The following is a 2358-nucleotide window of genomic DNA, read 5'->3' on the forward strand; positions in this document are numbered from 1 at the left end:
TTTGTAAAGCAAATAATTTCATAGGGGGCCAGAGGTTTTCTTTTTTTTTAATAATTGAAGTATAGCTGATTTAAAATATTGTGTTAGTTTTCAGGAGTTTAGCAAACTGATTCAGTTATATTTACATCTAAATATATATATATATATATATACTGTAAAAAATTATTTTCCCAGAGGTCATCTTTTGAGGCTCTTTCCCCTTTTCCCTGTTTCCAATGTTTTTGGGAATTCAGAGTTGATGAGAACAGTGAGGAGAAGAGACCAGAGAGGGCCCTGACTTGTTTCAGGGCACACAGCAAGGCAAGGGTTCAGCCACTTGGGTTTTAGTTCTGCCCCTGAGCAAACACAGGTCCCCAGAGGCCTGCTTCTGTGGGCCCAGTCCCTCAGCGCACATGAACACCTGCCAGGTTTCCTCGGGCATTTAACCACCCCCAGCAAGGAAGGAAAACACGCCCAGTAGCACATAGGCCAGAGAGGAGACAGACGTCAACCCCTGTGTCCAGAACCATGAGAACGAAACTCCTGGGCTCCCTCTGTAACACAGAAGGCAAACATCTCCAAGGTGGGACAGGAACAGACCCCTTTCTCTGCTGTGATGATTGATTTTGTTATTATTCTCTTTTAAATGGTGATTATTTGTTTGTAGCTTTTGGCTGCGTTGTGTCTTCATTGCTATCAGCAGGCATTTCCCAGTTGCAGCGAGTGGAGGCTACTCTCCAGCTGTGGTACACGGGCTGCTTATTACCGTGACTTCTCTTGTTGCAGAGTTTGGGCTCCAGGGTATGCAGGCTCAGTACTTGTGGCACCTAGGGCTTAGTTGCTCTGTGGCATGTGGGATCTTCACAGACCAGGGATTGAACTTCTGTCCTCTGCATTGGCAGGCAGATTCTTAACCACTGGACACCAGGAAAGTCCTGTGATGATTAGTTTTGTATGTCAACTTGACTATGACCATAGTACTCAGATATTTGGTCAAACATTCTTCTAGAATTTTTTTTTTTTGGAATATATTTTTAAGATGAGATCAACATTTGTAAACGTTGGGGAAAGCAGATTATTCACTATAATGTGGATGGGCCTCATCCAATCAGGCGAAGAGATGAAAAAGGTCTGATCTCTCCCTGAGGAGGAGGCAATTCCACAAGCAGATACTTCTTTGGGTTTCCAGCTACCCTGGCTACCCCACCCTGCAGAATTTGGACTCACTGGCCCCTGCAATGGCACAGCCAATTCCTTAAAACGAATTTTTCTCTAAATCTAGATTTATAAAATCAATTGGTTCTATTAACCTCAAAAGTAAAGCAACCATTGTTTTACCAGCAAAATGGGTTTATTTGGGAACAGCAAAGAATTTCAACTTAGGACAAGCAGGCAATAGCAAAAAGCCATAGGCAAGTCCAGCCAACAAAGAAGAGGAATATTACTTTATAGAGAAAAAGGAGGAAGTTAGGAGGGGTTGTTTGAACACGTGTCTGTTGGAGGAAAGCAAGAATTCAGGGTGATGATGGGTTCTCATTGGCTCAGTTGCCAGGGGAGTTGGCTTCCTCCAGGAGACGTGCAATGTACATCTTTACTGTCCTGGCCCGTCATTGACGATATTTCCCTGTTGATAATCTTCCTGTTGGGGGTGTGTTAACTGACTTGTCTTTCCTGGGATTGGCCTCCAGAGGCATTTGAGGTGTGAGAGCTCCCTCTTCTGGTCTTCTGACTCCATGAGGTTTCTGTTTGTGAGTTCATTTTCACAGTTTGGTTTTTCCGGAGAAACTTGATGATTGCTCCTGTCCATAAAGGGCCCTTCCCTGCCCTTTTCTGACTTTTAAAACACCTAGAGGTAGGCTGGGCTTAGGTCATAAGCCTTCTTTTCTATATTCTGAAAATATAGAGGCTCAGAGAGCTGAAAAATATTTGTCCGAGGTCATACAGCTTGTAACTTATCTGGCTAGCTTCTAACTACCTGCTTTCTAAAGTCTGTGCTTTTTTATTTTTTAAAATATTTTATTTTGAAATCATCTGAAACACAAAGAACTCTTTCATATTCTTGATCCTGAATATTTCACCATATTTGCTCCTCGTTCTCTGTGTACATTGTATTATCAGTATTATTATTACTGAGTCATGTGAGTTGTATGTTGCAGGTATTATGTCTCTTTACTCTTTAAAAAAAAAAAAAACATATATATATAAACTTAGTTTATCAGAGTAGTTTTAGGTTCCCAGAAAAACTATGCAGAAGCCAAGAGATTTCCTATATACCCCACTGCCACCACCCCACCACAACCACCATTACGCCAGCCTCCTCCCACTCCAACAACATTCTGCAGTGGTATTTGAGCTGAGCCCCGAAGAATTGATGCTTTT

The sequence above is a fragment of the Bos indicus genome, chromosome 17 (genome assembly GCF_029378745.1).
Source record: "Bos indicus isolate NIAB-ARS_2022 breed Sahiwal x Tharparkar chromosome 17, NIAB-ARS_B.indTharparkar_mat_pri_1.0, whole genome shotgun sequence".
Classification (NCBI taxonomy): Eukaryota; Metazoa; Chordata; class Mammalia; order Artiodactyla; family Bovidae; genus Bos; species Bos indicus.